Here is a 20801-nt window from a genome sequence, read left to right as displayed (position 1 = left end):
TGGTCAGCTTTTTTTCTTGAATCTCAAAAGATACGTATGCGTATATGAGAACGTCTTAAAAGATTAGCTCTTAATTAAATGCCATTTTATAAGAAAGGAGGGTAACATGATGGCGATGGAGGGGATGTGTAGGAGAGAATTATCTTCTACAATCAAAAATACAGGAACTAAATTCATTATCAACTAATCTGTCATCATTTATTTTGGAGTATTTAGACACTCCAAAAAACTAAATGATCACCTCAGTTTTAGTGCTTTAGGATAGCCACAATTATATAATTGTGTATTGATGCACTACTGACCACGGCATTGACAGAATTAGCAATTAGTATCCATACATGTTCTGAAAATGGAATCTGTGGACTTCTACTCCATTAGAAAAAACTTGTAACACTTCAGAACTCACCCACTAACAAACACATGGATTTCCCACCAGTTGCTTTAATTGAAGATCCATCCTGAATTTAAGTATTGATTAAGAAGACTTTCTGGTGTTACACCACACTGCTTCCCAGATAGCGAATTGGTATCTGTCCTTTTACAAGAATACTTTTTTCATTTTCACATGCACCTAGCCAGCAGATCACACATGCCCCACAACGCGTTTTCAGCTCCGGCTCTGAGCTGGAGCCTGAAAAGTACCGGTTTTTCCTGTTCACACCGCAGAGGCGCCGCCTCTTAGCTCCGGAATCCGGTTCACTTCCAGCTCCAAAAAATGGTTGGTCTAGAGGCAAGAGCTTCGGAGCTAAGAGGCGGCGTCGCTTACGTCTCTCTTATGTCGAGGCAGAGGCATGGGCGAGATCAACCTCCTGAACAACAACAAAATGCCTGCGTGTGATGTTTGTAAAGTTCCAAGTAAAGTCGTCCCTAGTAAAGTCGTCCGATGCCTTCCATTTCGTTTCGTAAGAGGATAACCAAAGCGAACAGCGCTTCAATACAATCGGCCATTGTTGTTGTTGTCGATGTGAGGGATTTCCGCGCGGTTTGGATTTTATGAAGCAGGCACGTAAACGGTGACGTCATGACGCAGCAGCGGCAGCTCTGGGCGGTGTGAACAGAGTGGGAGCAGAAAAGAGAAACCGGAGCTGAACCAGAAAAGCTCCCGCTCGGAGCTAGAAAGGGAAAAGCGCTGGTGTGAAAGCCGCAACAGAGAGGGTGAGTGCAGGTAGTGGGAAAGAAGAAGAGGGGCCGAACACAGTAGAAGATAGAAAGAAACAAAACGAACTAACAACAAACAGAAATTCAGGTGAGGTAGAATAAGTCTGCCTGTTCTCCAATCTGCCTGACCCAGTGTAGCAGCCTTGACTTAATTAGAAATCCATTTTATCTGATGACTGGCAGGCAATTGGGGCTCCAAGGTGATCGACTGAGGCGCTGTGGTTGATAGGCCTGACCACTCCACTGCTGAGGGATGGAGGAATGAAGATGGGGGGAGTGGGGGTTGGAGAACATATACCCGCAAAGATTGTCTTCGCTAACAAAGTTCATTTGAGGTTACATGGATAATCAGGCTCCTCCCATTCCACTGCCCTAGCCGACACAAAAACGAACAGATATTTTCATTATAAGTTCATTTGTAAATCATTTTTACAAATAATCTATAAACCTTCAACCCAAAGTTATTAAATATACAATGTCACAAAACAGAAAAGTGGAAAATTCCAATCTGGACGATGTACAGCAGAGGTGGCCAACCCGCGGCTCTCGAGCCGCATGCGGCTCTTTGCCTAGTTTCATGTGGCTCTTCAGTTCATATCGAATTGTATATGTGTGAGTTTGGGGGAGAGACACTGACTCCTGACTAGTGTTGCACGGTGTACCGATACTTGAAAGGTACCGCGATACCCTGCCGTTAAAAACGCTACGATTCCTCCGTTTCATTAGTATCAGTACTTTAAGAATGACGGGGGAAAATACTTTTAATAAGAGCCGTGTGTGTTCAGCGCTCTGCTTCCACTCCCTGCACTGCAGCCATGCCTGCAGTCCCGCCCCTCTCAAGCACGCTCAAGTGCCTCCCCCGTCTCGTGCACGCGCTAGCTGCCAGAGCATGTGAGAAAACGAGAAGCATGGCTGCAAGTGGGAGTGCAACTGCTGCTGCGCCTCGGCTTGTTGACAAAAAAGATGCCAGAAGCGAAATTTGGAAGTATTTGAGCTATATCTCTGACAGTGAGGGCAAGCCTACGGACACCACGAGGCCTGTCTGTAAGAAATGTATTAATTGTATTTAATATGAATTCTTGTCATTTATTTTATTTATTGTTCTCATTGTTTAAACGTTTGTGTTATGGTTATGGTTCTGGCGTGAAATAAAGCACAATAATTACATTTAAGACTGTTTCCCTTTTTTTAAGAAAAGTATCGAAAAATAATCGGAATCGCAATTCTTGACTTGGTATCGAAACCAAAATGTTGGTATCGTGACAACACTAGCTACTCCTGACAGTTAAACCTGATCTGTAGGTCTGTTAAGTATTGAATGCTGATCATTCTGATGTAATTTGGCCGGTCAAAGTTGTTTGGGCTTGGATAAAATCGCTCCGTTACTTTCGTCCCGTGTTACTTTCGTCCCGTGTTACTTTCGTCCCGTGTTACTTTCGTCCCGTGTTACTTTCGTCCCGTGTTACTTTCGTCCCGTGTTACTTTCGTCCCGGCTCTCCCTACGTGTGTATGTGTGGTGTCAGGTGTCAGTATGAGAGGATGACAGCGCGTCTAATTTTGATGTGGCCCAAGAGCCAATCACAATAATACCTGCGATGCAGTGAACCAATCACCTTTGAGGGGGGGGAAACCTATCGTTGATCAAACACTATCCAGTGTTTGCCCTACCATTGTCTTGGAGGGGCGCTGCGCCCCCCCCTGAAATGCAAGGTGTATAAAATATATATAATTTTTTAAATATATATAGCACCAAATTGCAAATAATCTATAACTACTGTAACTTTTCACATTGAACATGTGCTCTTTTATTAAATAACCTAAACGCTTTCATTTTAAGTTGTGAGTTTAGTGTTTTTGACCCTAAGAAACACTGATGCATTAATCAATAACAATAATCCACAGCTCCTCTCTCTGCTCCAGAGGATTTAAAAAATATATATCCCAATGCCACAAAAATGCATCAGTGACGTGGTTGAAACCAAAAACTGAAACAAGCGGTATCAGTGACTGTGTGTTTGATGTGGCTCTTTGCAGTATCATAGAAAAAATGTGGCTCTTAACCTCTGACTGGTTGGCCACCCCTGATGTACAGTAACCGTGTAAATCACGATTTGTTTCCCCTTTTCCAGGTTTGAAGTGTGTGAGTGTTATATCGTTGGTATCAGATGCCCCTTTCCCACCAAAGCAGTTCCAGGGCCAGTTTGGAGCTAGTGCCCGACTAAGCACTGGTTCTTCCTGTTTCCACCGCAGTGGGGCTGGGCTCGTGACGCCCGAAAACCGTTTCTTATCTGGCCCCTCTCGACTGCCAGTCAAGAACCAAATACGTTAGGCTTACGTCACAGGCGGGGGTAGGGGCGCTGAGTAAAGTGACAAGAACACGACCTCACACTTAAAAAAAAAAATAACGTGATGCTGGATGTTTTTATCTACTTTTAATGAACATCCTTTCGCTGTTATTTCCCGTTTTTAAAAGTCCCATGTCATGGCAATGGAATTATGATCAGTAGAAATACTGATCATAATTCCATTGTTGAGGTCTACTAGAATAGATTTACATTGTGTAATTTTCCAAACTCACATTGGTTTCTCATACAGCATCTCTATATAGTATGTGTATTCACTCTCTGTCCTAAACTGCTTGTTGGAGCTCCTGCTCCCCCCTCCCTATAAGCCCACTGTGCTCTGATTGGTCAGCTCGCCCACTCCGTTCTGATGAGTCCACCACCGTTACAGCGGCACATCAGTGATTATCTGTTACAATAGCGTTAGCAACCAGAAAAGGACACCAGTAATGACAAACAGATGAGAATGCTGCGTGGGGTCTGGGTGCCGTGTTGGCGGGACGTTGCGCGGCTCGCTGCTGTGAGGAGCGGACAGTGTAAGCTGGGTTAATTTCCTGTTTGCTGCGTGGGGTCAGCGAGACAGCGAGACATCGCGAATGGACACGGGAAGTTGGACTGGGTGCTGAGGGGGCTGCAGCACCTCCATCTGCGAGGCTCCACTAGCACTCGAATGTTGGAAGCACAGAATGTTAGACTTGATTGGACACACCATATGATAAGTTCAAGAGCCACTGTTTTCGGACAATGCAAATAAACTACCGCCGTGTGTACATTGCCTATAATGAATCACAAACACCTGCAGTACTGCTATAAAAAAGAAATGTCCAAGTTTCACATGCAAGTGAACTTGTCAACATAGCTCTGGGAGTAAACAATAACACAATGGTATTTATTTATTAACAAAAAGGCCAGCGAAAACAAAAAAATCGATCTCTTTGGGAGTACAGGGAGTGAATTGGAGAGCAATCAACAAAGGAGAGGCAGGCCTCGACTCAAAAAGAGAGGGAGGAGGGGGATAGACAGACGGATTGAGTGACAATGGGACACAAAAGACAGGCTGGTACAAAGTGGACTGTTCCGATAATGTTGGGGCTGCTTGCAGGCTACAAAAGCCAGTAAAAAACCCACCTAAAAGCCCTGCTGTTGTCCTCTCTTATCCCAGCTGGTGGTCTTGGTTCCACAAAACCTCTTGCTAAGCGTGTCAGAGAGGGGGGGCCGATAAAATGCCAGCCAGAAACGTGGCAAGAAAAAAAAAAAAAAATTGTGTCAATTGCTTATGCAGCCGAGGTGGCTTTCAACGGAGCACAATACAGGGGACTGTGTTGTATTATTATCTGGGGCCCCCATCAGAGAATGCAGAAAGAGGGAGAGAGCGCAGGGGGTCTCGTGGCGCGAGCCGACAGGGGTGGTGGCACTCAGAAAGGTCAGTGAGGTGAACAAAAGCTGGTGAAAATGCACTTCCTCAGGAGGCAATTGTGAGTACCCCCAACTCTACCCCTCCCTCTATGTCTCCACAACCCCGGCTCTCCCCTGGTTTGAGGGCTTTGAGGTGTCTGAGGGCCACTGGGGGCCACGAGGCAGATACAAGGAGAAACAGATTTGGCTTGATGTGCGATTCGATCGAACACAACAGTGCAACAAAAGACAAGAAATAAAGGAGTGGAGAGAGAAAGGGAGGATGGAGGCCGAATGAGAGGTGGCAGAGAGACTCAGGAGTTGTTATGTCTCTCAAAGAAAAAGAAAGTAAGAGAAAGTTCCACGTGTAATACAAGGGTTGCAGAAAGTAGTGGAGGACATTCTTTGTCAAAGACAGGCATCTGCGTGGATTGTTAAATGTAATTATTTGCAACAAGAGGCTGCGCTAATTTATTCTGAAAGGTTTGTGATGCAGTTTTCTTTTAAAGACATCAGATGTCTGTCTGAATGAGCCATTTTTCACAACACTTAAGCGCCTCAGGCGCAACAAAAAACTAAAAGAAAGAAAAGCCTAATTCACTAAATACATAAATGTACTAAGTTGAGTGCTGGTTTGATACATTAAAAAATAAAACCCACAGAGCACACAATACAAGGCAGACAAACAACAAAAGAGAAGGAGCAAGAGCAGATAATGATGCTTGGCGGTGATTGGTTGTGATCGGCTGTACAATGATCAATGCCGGCTTGAAAGGAGGCGACGCTGATGGTTTATGAGAGAGGGAACAACTGCCAACAGTATGAAAATGAAATCAATAAATAAACTGCGGTGCAGGGAGAGAGAAATGAAGGAGGCGGCCAAGAAAAAAAGAAAAGATAGGGGTTTAGAAAAAGGAAAACAGATAGGAGAAGACAGAATAACACAAGAGAGACAAAGAGAGTGGAGTTAACCAGAAAAAAGAGAGATGCAGACAGGAGTAGAAGCTATGAAAGGCGTTGGTTTAAAGGAAGCAGAAAAACTAAATTGACAGATGAAGGAAGATTCATTAAAGATGGATACAAAAGAGAACAGTTTACAGGCAAAACAAGCAGATAAACCAACTGATAAAAACGTTTTCAACAAACTCTGGGAGCCGATTTAAGCATAGTTGGGCATGTTTGTTAAGTACTGTAAAAATAGGTTAGGTTAGGTAAACATATTTCCATACAGAATATTCTTCCTTATTAAAGATCAGGAAAACCGTGTCCTTTTATAGAGAGCCTTAGAAATACATACATATTTATATGAGGACCTTTTACAAAGTACTAAATAAAGTATTTTAACTTTAAGATAAAACTGCCTAGTTTGTTGACTTGATTTATAAGTCTCATACACCTTTTCCACCTAAGAGCTCCAGGGCCAGTTAGGAGCCAGTGTCTGATGTGAACCAGTTATTTGAGTTTCCACTGCAGAACGGCTGGCTTTTGGTCCTGAACATTGTTTCGCATTTGGAACCAACAATCTACTTGGCTGGAACCAAGAACCACATAGGTAAGAGGGTAATATGGAGGCTGAGGCAACAGTACATTGTGATGTAGCGAATAGTAGAAGTGACGCAATGACGTGGCTCCATCCGGCCACTGGGCAGTGGAAAACGAGGGGTTACGTATGGTAACCCTTTGTTATATAAGCACAGGCGTCTCACCGCATTAAAAGGAGGCCTCGCCTCCTGACTGTCATCCTACACTTCTCTTCAGCGAGCAGCATAGGGCCGACAGGGCCCCAAGTAGAGGGCTCCGTCTGTGCTTATATAACAAAGGTTACCATACGTAACCCCTCGTTATATCTCTCACAGGCTCCGCCCTCTACTGGACTATGGGTACAGTGGGCGGAGCCCCGATGTATACACGCGCTGTCGTCCAACACCTGTCATTCCACCTCACTGCCCCTGACCGGCTTTCTGGTTAGCAGCCGCTGCGCCTCACTCACCTCTACCTCGGTTTTAACCGTGGAGAAGTCCGGGCTGTGGCTGACTCTGCCGCGCTTACCTCGCGGAAAGTGTGCTCAGAAAACAGTGCTGAGCGCTCCCCCCGTCCGCCCATAGGCAGACGGAGAGAGTCCCCACCCCCGTATGGGCTCACGGTGCACCACCTCTCCCGAGTCCCTAAGGAGCACGTGGGGAGCGCAAGTGCCCCATGTCCCCCACACACAGACACGCTTACCTCGTGAAGAGTGTGTATGGACTATAATGTGGAGGACTCTTTCCCCCTGCCCTAAAGCAGGGGGAAAGAGTCCTCCAGCCCCGTATGGGCCCAGTACGCAGCCCGGGAAAAAAGTAAGCACATTATGTCCGGGGAGGGGGTCGGATGCCCACTGACCCACAGCCCCCCTCCCTCCTCACCAGTCCTGTGTTGCCCCAGCAAGCACAGACGATGAAAAGGAGCCAGACATGTCCAAGAGATAAAACCTTATGAAGGGGCCGCCGTGCATATGTCCTCCACACTCACGCCGTTAAATAAGGCTGTTGACACAGCCACAGCCCATGTAGAGTGTGCACGGACCCCCGTGGGGAAGGCTCTCCCCGCCTGCCCGTAGGCAGAGCCGGCCTGCCAGGCGCTTCTTGGACAGAGCTTTACCGGCCACGCCGCCCCCAAAGCACACAAACAGCTGTTCAGTGCGTCTAAAGGCAGCCATGTGCTCTGCATAACATGCTAGCGCACGCACCGGGCAGAGGAGGTGCAATTTAGCCTCCCTGGCCCCTCTATGGGGTGGAAGATTAAAGTCCCCCAACTGAATAGGCCAGGGCATGTCGGGCAGGTCCGGTGCTCAAGGAGTGGCGAGTCCACTTTTCTTCTCTTTCTCTATTCACGTCTTTGCTCAGTGTTCACTTCCGCTCGCTGAAGAGAAAGGGATAACAGTCAGGAGGCGAGGCCTCCTTTTATGCGGTGAGATGCGTGCGCATTCAGGTAGGCCCGCCCCGGTACGGCTACGTTTATAGAAGTCTCAGTGGATGAATGCTTGCATGATATGATCAAGGGGTAGTACCCATAGAGTCCAGTAGAGGGCGGAGCCTGTGAGAGATATAACCAAACTGGTTTGTATTTGGCTCTCGGTTGAACGAACTGCGAACCAGCAAGGAACTAGAACGTAACTGATTTTCAGATGAGAAGGGGTATTGGTGGTTTATATGAGTTCTTATGCCTTGTGTGTGTTCAAGCAGACATTAATGATGGCCATCAACTGATTGATGATGTCCAAATAGCTGCTCAATACATCTTAAGCTTTTATTGTTTTAAGCATGCTGTGTCATTATTAAAAAAGTATTAAAGCATATTCAACCATATAACACTTTGATGGTCCATTGCGTTTAAAAGTCAACACGCTGCCAAAGTATGACCTGCATCATGACGTTTGTCAGCTCATTATAGTAATAATAATAATACATTACATTTATAAAGCGCTTTTCCTGGTGTCAAAGCGCTTACAAGCAGGTAAAACAAAATAAATTACGAGCATCAAAGCTCCATAAGAGCAGAAATATTATCCCTACATTGGTGACGCTATCTGTCATACATTGACTACGTCTTCTGACCTTCATGGGTAAGCTTTAACTTCAGGAATATAAGAGAAAATAAAACTTTTGGTCAATCGACCTTCATCACTGCACAACACAACTTACTGCTGTCTTCTGTCAACTGTTGTTCAACACTGTGAGCTGGGGTGGAATAAAAAAGTTAAAGGATAGTTTTTTTATTTTCTTGTCTGCAAGCAGTCACAGCTAATGAGGCACGAACAGACCTTCAACTGAGAGCAGAACAGAAACAAGAATCTGACAAAATTGTCCTCCAAAAGAACGCTAAATGTTTTAATGAAATATTTTCAAAAAAATAAGTATTAAACAATTTGTTAAGAATTTAGATATGTTATGTCTGTTTTATTTCGGGTTTCTTCAGTGGGCACAAAGTCACAATGGTTAAAGCACCCTGAGTCACAAATAGAATGTCACAGGATTAAAAAACTTTGTAGAAAAGTTTGGCACGTTGAAAGAGGATATAAAAACACTGCAAGACTTTAGCCCCAATTAAAGCAACCTACACTAATTTAAAAGCTCGGTGAAAACTTCCATGCCTGAGATTTTATTTTTTCTGTCTGAAGAAATATAAAAATCGGAACTCTGTTCGTTAATTAGGCCTAGTTTAAACAGAGCTACAAGACACTTTGCAATGTTTATTCACGCATAGCAACGAGGTGAATGTTGAGTTTGACTGCTTGTACGCTTCATACAGTTAGTGTCAAAAAATTGGAGGAGGAGCTCATACCTAAGTGAAATGTTTGTGTGTGTGTGTGTGTGTGTGAGAGTTTGTGGTCAGTTTCAGGTCCAGCAAGCAGCACTCATTCTTCTTCATTAGTGTTGACTGCTGAGGGGCCTGCTATCTCTTTTTCTCTCTAACCCTTCCTCTATAACTGCTTACCGGCTCCCGATGCTCATCCCTTTCTCCCCCATTACTCCAATTTATGACATGAGCCTCGTGCCTCCTCCACCCTTCCCACTTTCTCCCCTATTGTGCATCTTCCAAAACCTTTCTCCTACATTTTCTCTCTTAACCAAAGTTCCAACCCCATCTCCAATCATCCCTTGTCTACCTCGACCTTTGTTCTTCAGTGACCACCTCCTTCTCTTCATGATTTCTCCCAACTACTGTGCTTCCTTACTATTTGTGTCCCTTTTCCATCTTCAACTGTTCATTGTTCTTCATAATGTCTACAATGCAAACAAAAAATGGTCTCGCTATATTAATTCTTCCTTGCTTTTGTCCTGCGTTTTTCAGTTTTCTTTTTTAGAATGTCTCTCCAAGCAATCAGCGTAAAGATCCCAGGAATGGCGCCGCCTGTTGAAGCACATTTTCGTATAGGACAAACAGTTGTACTACACATCCACAAGGTTATTAGGGCACAAATTGTCACGATCTGTCTGTGTTGTGTTTTGTCTTGTCTTTTTCTGTCTTTGGTTTCATGTTTTATTTTGAAAAGTCTTCACCCCCTGTCTTGCCTGTCGCTTTCTGTCTGTTTTCCCTCCTACCTGATTACCCGATTGTGTTCACCTGGTGCCCCTGTGTTTTCTCCTCCCTCCTCACCTGTGTCTTGTTTGTGTGATTAGTCTTGTGTGTATTTCATTTCTGGTTTTTATGTCTGTCATTGTTGGTTCATTGTTTGTCGTTGACTGTGTTCACGAGGTAGTGTTCTGTTTGTTCCTTAAACCTTGAAATAATGGGATTTTTTCTGTTTATTCTGCATTTGGGTCCTGCCTGCTTCACTCACCCTAACACAAATACACGTTATCATGGACTTACATTGGGAAAGGAACATCTGTAAATCAGTCGGAAATGTTATATTCCTTTTGTTAACCCTAATTAAATTATTCGGTCTACAAGAATGTATATGCCCTAAAAGCCGAATACAGAGTTATGCTACCTCTCCTTTATTTGACTGAGCCGAGACTGGGAGATTCAAGGCGGGGCTTAAGGAAACTCAAGTATCCATGCTCTATGGGCCCAGGGTACTTTTTCTACCTACAGTCAGTCCATTTTTGGCTTCATGTACCATTGAGAAACACTTTATCCAGTTTTCTTTATAAATCCATAATCAGTGCGTATCCCAGCATTCATCTCCCCTTTTTCTTAACCTATTTATTAATTTGAACCTGCCTATAGAGGAAGTCTGCTCTATTATTTGTTTCACTTAAACGGATATCAAGCTACTTCGTGTTACCGTTTAATCTTAGGCTTCACTTTACACCTAATCTTTTCTTCTTTCACTGTGCTTTCTTATCATGCCTTAGCGCTCCCCTCCTCTTCTTCCTTTCCATTCATCTGTTTTTATGTTCAGTGTTTTTCAAGGCCTCTCCATTTATTCATCACTGACCTTTCACATATACTCCACTAACAGTTTCTTGGTTTATCTACATCATGTTTTTTTTTGTTCCTTCTCTTTGTATTTTCATCTCTTTGTTTGTCTATCTGTCGGCAGAGTAGCTGAGCCGCTGTGATCTCTGTACCAGCATGACTTCTGTTCAATCAACAATAAAACTGAAGGTAAAAGGAAAAAAATCAATATAAGGTTTTATACCGCTGTGATTCACTGGCTTTGCGAAAGTCTGTTTGCATTCAGATTGGCCGCAGATACAGATTTATTATCAGTGTATCAGTATTGTCCATAGGCTTTTCTTTTGAGAATGGACTTATCAAAACTTGATGAAACTATTTTCTCTTTCCCCTTATCTTCTGGTGTGCTGTCCACAGGGAATCATACTTGCACACTAAGCATGCCTCAGAAACAGAACAGATTCCTGCACAATAGTCTTACTCTCTCTTAATCCTCTCCGTCTCCAATGGGACCTAAGGCTTTGTTGTTCTGCCCCTATCAAGACCTACCATTTTGAATTAAATAATTATTTAAAAATTCTACACCATCCCGCTGTGGAAAGCTTGCCCGCATTGACTACAACACGTCCCTCCCCAACCCTAATTATATTAATAAGATAAGAACAAAAAAGATACTGCAAACATTTCCTAGTATATTGCAATGTTGTCAATCGATACTTCCTCTGGTGTTAGGAAAATTCCAATGTGTTATATCAAAACGTCTCTAAGAAAGATAGATATTTTCAACAAAAGGGGTTTAATGACACCTAACTTAAAGCTCAGTTGAACATTTCAATGACCAAGCCTATATAGACAAGCCTATGCATCATCTTCATAGCAACGATCACTGTAATTCTAACTTCCAACTTTCTTGGTAAGAAACAGTAAAAAATAAATAAACAAGATAATGGCCAATTCGGGCCGTCCAACCGTTGTGCAATGTGACCAAAGGGCCTGTATTTGTTGATCACATTTCTTAGCCTTGTGTCAAACAGACATAGTTTTCATAGAATCCTATCTTTCCTACGTCAAGAACGCTGCTCTTTAAACAGCTATTAATTTGTAACGGACTTGAAACGTACCAGTTCATGTCACTGAAAGTTTTCCATACAACGTTTTAAAGGTTTTTTGTCACGTTCAAATCATTGATCTGAGCTCGACTTTAGTTGTATACTATGTTTTAGTTCCTGCTTTGTTGGCAACCTTCTGAACCTAAATGTTGGCACTGCTTAAAGAAGGGATGTCCAAACTTTTTTCAAAAAGGGCCAGATTTTATAATGGGAATATGCCGTGATTGGTCCGCGGGCTGGACTTTGGGATGGGACGAAAAAAATGTAGGTTCCAGGAACTTTCAGCAAAACAAATGCAACGGCTGGTTCGCAACAAAAGCAAGTAGGATATTACTAACACAGGACATTATTTAGCAAGCACTGCGTGAAAGTGCTATAATACCGGTTTTATTTGGAATGTCTGCACATTTGGACAATGTTTTGTAATAGATTATCTAAAATCAGCTTGTCACCAGTTTGACTACATTTTTTCAATGATGTTGGGCATTGGCATTTTCAGTAAAAGTGTGTAGTTGTTTTAGTATACTCTAAATCAGGGTTGGGGAACCTTTTTCCTCTCAAGGGCCATTTCAAATTTTTCAACATCCTCTGAGGGCCGCACAAATTATTGACCTCTGCTTAAAAATACTAAAATTACAGCCCATTCATTTCGCCTTTCTTTCATGCTGTGCAAAGGAAAAGCAACCTCTTAATCCAGATATCTTGCCATGACTCACGCATGCATTCACGTGGCATGACCACCAAAACAGAAAGATATGGACACAAGATGTGTGCAAATGTATTTAGTTTTCTATCCTTGTGAACATGATTTAAGTGGGGGGGGGGAACCTAACCTCCTCTAGGGGGGTCCGGGGGGCATGCTCCCCCGGGAAGATTATTATTTTTTTTAAATGTTGAAGTTCAAAGCATCAATCTGGTGCACTTTGAGAGCAAAATTAAGAGATCTCTGGATACATCTCTCAACACCCATATGAAACAGAACAGTAAGCAGATTTTCTTTATGGACATTTTACAATCCCTCCCCTTTTAAACGGTATTCTTGTTTATTAATAACAACTTTGTTTTACTGTCATATAGTATTTCATACCTGTTTACTTTATTCCCTTATTTTTGTATAACTATAATGATCATATAAAGATGTGCCTTTACCTCACTGGTTGTAGAAAAAGCTTCCTATATTCGTTAGCATAGCTAGCTAACCAGATGCTAATAACAGCAAAGTTATTGACTGTATGATCAGTATGACAGATGAACAGATCGCCACTGGGCTTTCAAATAAAGACACAGCCACGCAAAAACTGCGGCATGTGTACGGCTTCTTATGGGTACTGCAATTTGTGAAGTGCCGGAGTGGCGTTCCGGTGCTCTCCGTCAGAACTACACCCCTATCAGACGAGACATATACCACGTGATGACACGTTAGGCTTGTGTTCAAGGACCCTGACCTTGGCCAGGAAAAACAGGCACTCGCTTGTTTAATTATTTTGCGGTCTAGATTTCTTTAATTTTTTCTTTTTTGCGTGTGTTTATAAATGACCTCGAGAGTCGTACCAAATTATCTCGTGGGCCGTATACGACCCGGGGGCCAGAGATTCCCCACCCCTGCTCTAAATAGTCAGAACAATTCAACAACTGCTAGATGGAACAGATTATTGCACGACAATCAGTTGTGTAGCAGAGTTTTCTGCACATCCATGTCTTTTGTTTCATGTAAAGTGACAAGCTGATTTTACATTATGGTAAGGGACCGGTCTAATGTTCTTTTTTGCTCAGTTTTTGACCTCCTACTGCGGATAGGGTCACCTCTATTAATTTAATGAGACAGACATTTAAAAGTGGGATGTGATTCATGTGCAAATTATACAACTCTGAGAAAAGCTCCATCTTAACACAGCACTTAATACATCTGTAGTGGCCTCTGATGGACAGTGGACATGACATGTCATCAGTCAAACCTCCTCCGCTGTTTCAACTAGCCCTGGATGTCAAGACTGTCAGCGAGTGAACAGTCCAACAACTTAAATTATAAGCTGAGCAGAAGAAAGGGGAATTAAAGGTGTCATCGAATGCCTCTCGCGCAGGAGAAGGATAGTCAATCTTAATGTACTGGGTAATCTTTGGAGAATGTTTTACAGTATGATGGCTGACAAATCTGACATCTACATAGCAAGTCCTCTTACTGTCCCTCACATTGGCTGTCAGGGATCAAGGACTTCAACTACTTTGACAGGTAACCAAAACACATAGGAAAGGCAAAATTACAAGAACAACTGGTCCTATTTAGTAAGAATCTACAGATTATACTAATGGGCTGAGCATATCTATCTCCTTTGTTGATGAATGTGCATAGAGCAAGACAAATAATATTCAGCCTTATTTTCTCTTGATTCCTTATATGACTGTATGTCTGCTGTTCAACTGTTATTCGCGTTATACATCTAACAGACATGTTTTTTCCTTTTGTATTGCTTTAGTCAGAAAAATAAACCTTGATCTATTGCTATTAGTCAAGGGTTATGTCTGGCTTTCCCTGTAATGCAGAGAAAGATGTCTTCAGAACAGCCACCCTTAACTATTATCATCAACAGTCTACACACATAATCTGACTTTTCACATTTGATTGACTTGAAAACATCATATGTCCTACCTATTCAGAAAAGTAATGGTGTGCCTCCACATCATTGTCAAAATAAAAATAAAAGCAACTCTCCTGCCTGGCTGTTAAAAGCTCAGTCAGTTGATCACAACTAGAGGAACGGAGTACTTTAGCAGTCTTTGCAATCATTTTGCAGCAAATGAGTTCACAAAAGCAAGGCATTTAGCACTTTACCATTACCATTAAAGTCAGTATTGAAGTTAGGCAAAAATGTGAGACAATAGTTGAATTTGCAAAAATAAATGAATTACAATGGTTTGACTGCAGGAATTAGATTGGACATTAGGCTTCTTCAAGTGAAGTTCTGCGGAAACAAACCTACAACAAGGCACTGAAACAGTCCAGGGGAAAAGGACTATGGACGTTCCTCATTGCTGTTTCTATATGCCATTATGCATGAGATCAATACCAATTACTCTTTATACACGATGTTTCCAAATCTCCTTTTCAATCACCCTGCTGCTCCTCAGCACTCTATACCGTTTTTTGTCTCTCTGATTCTACCTCATTCTTTTTTCCCTGTTAGGTCCGGTCTATCTCTCCAGTCTGACGGGCAGCTTTAAACTTTAGCCGTAACTCCCTTGGGATTAGACCCAAGCCTTGTATGTCTGTACTCCATAGCAGGGCTCCCAGACATCAACGTGTGTGTGTGTGCTTCAGTAGTTGGCCTTGCTGGAGTGGAAAATAACGGCGTTTAAAGTTTTTCTGAGGTCTCAACTGCGGCCGGTCAGATCCCAACCTCGCTGTAGCTCCTGTGATACCCTCATTTCTCTATGTTTCTCCAAATCTCTTACTCCTGTATATCCTTCAGCTTGTCTTCTTTTCCTCTCCTTTCAGGTATTTCCTCACCTTTTCCAATTGTCTTCGTTCTTTTACCACGTTCTCTCCTCTGATATTGATCAGCATCAGAGGAGGCCTCTCTCTGAGACTGGCTCAAAATGACTTTAGAATCCCACCATGCACATAGACAGTGCTTGCATGATTGTGCGGCATATGTATTCCCATCCGAGATTGCAGATAAATAACTAGAAAATCCTGCCGTGAGTCTGGGCAGAGCTACATGTAGCTGTGCCCACGTCAGACCCAGACTCCCAGAGGGTAATGACTGGTGTTCGTCTGCTTGGTCTCTGTGGGATCCTCCACTCATTGCCATCAAACACGCACACGTGTACACAAGCATACACAAGCATACATAAAGATGGTGCTGTAACCCAGTGGGAAGTCGTCTGTGATTTGCAGGCCTGTGCACTGACCCGCTGCGGCACTGATCAAAACACATCACAGTCGCTTCCGTTAGGCTGCAAAGACAAAACAAAAAACTGGACAACATTCAGTCCCACTGAATTCCTCATTCACAAAATGTAAAAAGCCTGGGAAAGACATCATCTGTTTGCTTATTCCCCTCAGAGGCTTTCTAGTATCATATCTTTCTTAATTTAATCTTCTCTTGCTTTTTCCAACATTTTGAAAGGTTTCAAAGCCATATTAATGGATTAGAAGAAATAATTTGTCCTCATTATTTTAAATGCAAAAAATTACTAATGAGTATTTCCCAACGTTTTTTGGCTGCAATTTCACAGTTACAAATAGATGTATCAATCTATGTAAGGCTGGATGTTATTAATGATTTTTTAATAATTAGTTAAAATTAGCATAACATGACTTGTATTTGTTTGTTTGTAGCCTTTATTTAACCAGGTGAAATCCCATTAAGATCAACGATCTCTTTTTCAAGGGAGACCTGCAGCACATTGGTTACACATAAAAACAACAGAAAACAAAAAGGACATCAACTATAACTTATAGCAATAATGTGACTAACTACATGAAAATACAAAGCCAAGATGTGACGATAAACTAGAGTTATGCTTTACAGTAAATAACATGACAGCTCCACCAATGAAGTTGTGTTTTTAGCGGGATTACGGAAAAGTACGTGCCCGTTTTTTTATAAAACTTGATGAAAGGGTGAATGGTCCAAAGAAGAACCCATTACATGTTGGACTCATTCTACACCACGTGTAAACTAACCCTCATCAAGATGGCCATGGCAGACGTCTGCACTCTACAACTACGTTTCTAGTTTTTCTTAATTTAATATCAATATGCTAGATTTTGTCGCAATTGTAAATGTAGCTGAGGAAAGTAACAATAATGCACAATACACTTTTGTTTGTCAAAGGGTGTTTTCTATTCAGCTCTTTCTAGCTATGATAGCTACGTATTTTCCTTTTACATGCAACTGAACAAGGCTAAAAAGCTAGCTAGCAAATAGACATCTATAGCTTAGCATATGACATTCATATTTTGAGATTTTCCTATGATTAGCTCGAAATTCAATTTAGATTAACGACAGCCAACATGCAGCATGTCATGACAATGCTACCATAACAACTGTAAACATCATAATATAATAATGTCCTAATATTATAAATACATGTAAATCTAAGGAAACTTACTGACGTTGATTTTAAGGACAATACAGACTCAACATAATTTGATATAGAACATTAGGATTAATAAGCATTCATTAATTAATACTAGCTTTGCATTAAAAGGCTATTTTGTGTTTAAACATAGAAAGTTCAACATGACGAGACTTTATTCCTCCAACAGTGGGTCAGACCTTTTAGTTCTTTCAGTTAAATCACGGCTTCCTCTGTATCTACTCCACTGGAAAAGGAAAACCAAGTCATCAGTGATAACTGAACTGTGACAGCTTTTAAAGACACATAATGGAGGAAAAACTTTTCAAACTTCCAAATTGACGTTGAAATTGGGTGAAAGTCAGGCAGACACCTGAGGGGCTAATCAGGAAGAAAGACATTGATGTGTAGGTTAAAGCAGAATGCATGTTTCAACACACACCACACACACACACACACACACACACACACACACACACCACACCACACACACACACACACACACACACACACACACACACACACACACACACACACACACACACACACACACACACACACACACACACACACACACACACACACACACACACACACACACACACACACACACACACACACACTTCAAAGATTCTTCCCTTCACTCCTCGTTATCACACAACAGCCAATATGAAAATAGACACATCACACATACACAAACGCACAACATCAACGCTTTTCAGGACATTTGACTTGGCACATATACAAGAAGACAAACAAAGCTTTAGCTGTGTGTATACAAAGGTGAGTTTTCATGGGTTTTACACAAGACAGAAACAAAGCTATAGATGCCATAAAAAGTGCACACGTACAAACAGCAACACACACCACCAGCATAAGAGCAGAGGAATCGAGTTGCAGCGAGCTGATTATCACATGCTGTATTACTGTATGCCAGGGGAAGCCTCCGTGCCCCTGAGCAAGGGCAGGGCATGCTTCCAGTTTCTCTCCTGCAACTTCCCCTCCCCACCTTTCTGTGCATATGTACGTAAAGCTGCTGCTGCACACGCTTGAGGAGAGGAACCTTTTCTTCTGTTGAATAATAAAACAGTAGAGCAATTGAGGAATGCTGAGAGATAAAGTACAAAGGCTGGATTTTACAGAGTAAATGCCTAAGCAGTGGTTCCTAACTGTGTTTCAGTGTGGAGAAACTGCAAAAAAGGAAGCGTGATCTCATTGACTCACTGAATAAATTGTTTACAACTTTACTTTACTTTGAAACCGCTCTAATTGAAAGATGATTACTTTTCCAATCAGAAATGGCAAACCAAAATCAACGTATTTGAATTGTGTGCCCTTACATGTTTCCATGCTTTAATGTTCAAAAAGCTCTTTTCTCATACTGCCTGTGCTGCAGCACCTCTTTTCACCCTCGTATGAAACGTTGGGTTACGTATTGTAACCCTTGTCATATTAGCACAGGCGGAGCCTCTACTGGACTCTATGGGTACTACCTTACCCTGCGAGCATTCTCCCACTGAGACTTCTATAGACGTAGCCGGCCTTGGGTGGGCCTACCTGAATGCGCACGCATCACACCGTATAAAAGGAGGCCTAGCCTCCTGACTATCATCCTTATTTCATTTCAAACCTTGATTTATACAGATAAAATCCCATTGAGATCATTGATCTCTTTTCCAAGGGAGACCTGCTCAAGTAGTTCCACATGAAACATAAAAACATAAATAGAACAACAAAAGGACATCATACAGCATCATTTACAAAATTATCCACATAAACGGGTACCAATAGCTTCCGATTGAGTAGCATCCAACCAAGCTTTAAAAACATTTAGTGGCACCAGATTGTTCAGTTTCCATTTAATTTGCAGACTATTCCAAGACAGAGGAGCTGCGCAATCTAAAAGCTGTCTTCCCTAAGATAGTCCTAGCAGTTGGCACATTTAATAAAACCACAGCATTCAATCTCAGGCAGTAGCCACTTACAATTCTCCGTGAGATCAGGGAGTCAGATATAAGATGGAAGTTTCCCCCTAACATGGCTTTGTATATAAAAATGTACCAGTGACTGAGCCTCCGTACAGTTAGTGAAAGCAAACCAGCCCCTTGCATACAGGGTACAGTGATGGGTTAATGCTTTTACAGTTTTGTCACAAATCTCAGTGCACTGTGATACGCAGCATCTAACTTGACCAGGCAATTGGCAGGTGCATTCATATAGACCAGATCCCCATAGTCCAGCACAGGTAAAAAGGTCACAGTGACTAGCCTTTTCCTGGCCTCAAGCGAGAAACAGGACTTGTTTCTGAAAAAGAACCCTAGCCTAACACTCAGTTTTTTTAGCAGGTTATTGACATGAAGTTTAAAAGACAGACAATCATCAAGCCAGATACCAAGGTATTTGTAACAGGCAACAACTTCAAGTTTTGTTCCTTGCGTAGTTACAATATCTAAAACAGGCTCTGGTGTCTTTTTGCTTATGAAAAGAGCATTACCTTGGTTTTATCCACATTTAAAAGAAGCTTTAATTCAGAGATTGCCCCAGCAAGCACAGACGATGAAAAGGAGCCAGACATGTCCAAGAGATAAAACCTTATGAAGGGGCCGCCGTGCATATGTCCTCCACACTCACGCCGTTAAATAAGGCTGTTGACACCACAGCCCATGTAGTGTGCACGGACCCCCGTGGGGAAGGCTCTCCCCGCCTGCCCGTAGGCAGAGCCGGCCTGCCAGGCGCTTCTTGGACAGAGCTTTACCGGCCACGCCGCCCCCAAAGCACACAAACAGCTGTTCAGTGCGTCTAAAGGCAGCCATGTGCTCTGCATAACATGCTAGCGCACGCACCGGGCAGAGGAGGTGCAATTTAGCCTCCCTGGCCCCTCTATGGGGTGGAAGATTAAAGTCCCCCAACTGAATAGGCCAGGGCATGTCGGGCAGGTCCGGTGCTCAAGGAGTGGCGAGTCCACTTTTCTTCTCTTTCTCTATTCACGTCTTTGCTCAGTGTTCACTTCCGCTCGCTGAAGAGAAAGGGATAACAGTCAGGAGGCGAGGCCTCCTTTTATGCGGTGAGATGCGTGCGCATTCAGGTAGGCCCGCCCCGGTACGGCTACGTTTATAGAAGTCTCAGTGGATGAATGCTTGCATGATATGATCAAGGGGTAGTACCCATAGAGTCCAGTAGAGGGCGGAGCCTGTGAGAGATATAACCAAACTGGTTTGTATTTGGCTCTCGGTTGAACGAACTGCGAACCAGCAAGGAACTAGAACGTAACTGATTTTCAGATGAGAAGGGGTATTGGTGGTTTATATGAGTTCTTATGCCTTGTGTGTGTCAAGCAGACATTAATGATGGCCATCAACTGATTGATGATGTCCAAATAGCTGCTCAATACATCTTAAGCTTTTATTGTTTTAAGCATGCTGTGTCATTATTAAAAAAGTATTAAAGCATATTCAACCATATAACACTTTGATGGTCCATTGCGTTTAAAAGTCAACACGCTGCCAAAGTATGACCTGCATCATGACGTTTGTCAGCTCATTATAGTAATAATAATAATACATTACATTTATAAAGCGCTTTTCCTGGTGTCAAAGCGCTTACAAGCAGGTAAAACAAAATAAATTACGAGCATCAAAGCTCCATAAGAGCAGAAATATTATCCCTACATTGGTGACGCTATCTGTCATACATTGACTACGTCTTCTGACCTTCATGGGTAAGCTTTAACTTCAGGAATATAAGAGAAAATAAAACTTTTGGTCAATCGACCTTCATCACTGCACAACACAACTTACTGCTGTCTTCTGTCAACTGTTGTTCAACACTGTGA

General features: G+C 42.5%; 1 protein-coding gene across 2 annotated transcripts in view; it reads right to left on the bottom strand.

Moving 5' to 3' along the window:
- The window catches only part of chchd6a (coiled-coil-helix-coiled-coil-helix domain containing 6a), a 123309-nt gene that overhangs the window by 21391 nt on the left and 81117 nt on the right, over window positions 1-20801 (bottom strand). The window lies entirely within an intron of this gene.

Source organism: Pseudochaenichthys georgianus, chromosome 7 (genome assembly GCF_902827115.2).
Source record: "Pseudochaenichthys georgianus chromosome 7, fPseGeo1.2, whole genome shotgun sequence".
Lineage (NCBI taxonomy): Eukaryota > Metazoa > Chordata > Actinopteri > Perciformes > Channichthyidae > Pseudochaenichthys > Pseudochaenichthys georgianus.
This window is presented reverse-complemented; position numbering and strand designations above follow the sequence as displayed.